The 585-nt window shown below is 35.6% G+C and overlaps 1 pseudogene; it reads right to left on the reverse strand.

Annotated features, from left to right (window-relative positions):
- Positions 1–205: 205 nt before the first annotated feature.
- LOC137977220 (uncharacterized) overlaps positions 206–585 on the reverse strand; it is a 2,322-nt pseudogene continuing 1,942 nt past the window's right edge.

Raw genomic sequence — 585 nt, forward strand, 5'->3', positions numbered from 1 at the left:
TTTATTAACCTGCGCAAAGTTGAAAATTACCTCACCATTTTCTAATTTCACTTCTCGAATTAATTTTTTCTCATAGTTGTTTTTTTCTAGATTAAAGAAATATTTCGTTGGCCTTTCTCCTTGTTCGAGCCATTTTGTTTTTGACCGAAATATAGCCTCTTTTCCCCTGATGTCGTGTATCCTTTTTAATTTACCCTTAGCAGATTCATATTTTTCCAGAGTTTCCTGATGGAAGACATCGTTGTAACAGATTTTTCGATCCAGTTCTTGTAGTTCTTCTTGAGGAGCTTTTTCTTCGTTTTTTCTCTTTCGAATACTTAATCGTTTTTGGGCGTAACTCCATTTTTGTCAATTCCCATAGAAATTGTTTATCGGTGACTTCCTGGTATTTAACTAAAATTTGCGGGTAGTAGAATTCGATGAGTTCTTTGTAATTCTCATCCTCCAGTAGGGTGTTGTTAAATTTCCGTAGTCCCAGCCCTGTTGCGAATTCATTTTTAGTTTCGATGTTTAGAAATATTGATTTATGGTCGGGTGCTATTGATGTTCGAATTTCTGTGCTCTTGATGACGCAACAAGACAGAG

Source organism: Montipora foliosa, chromosome 11, assembly GCF_036669935.1.
Source record: "Montipora foliosa isolate CH-2021 chromosome 11, ASM3666993v2, whole genome shotgun sequence".
Taxonomy (NCBI): Eukaryota; Metazoa; Cnidaria; class Anthozoa; order Scleractinia; family Acroporidae; genus Montipora; species Montipora foliosa.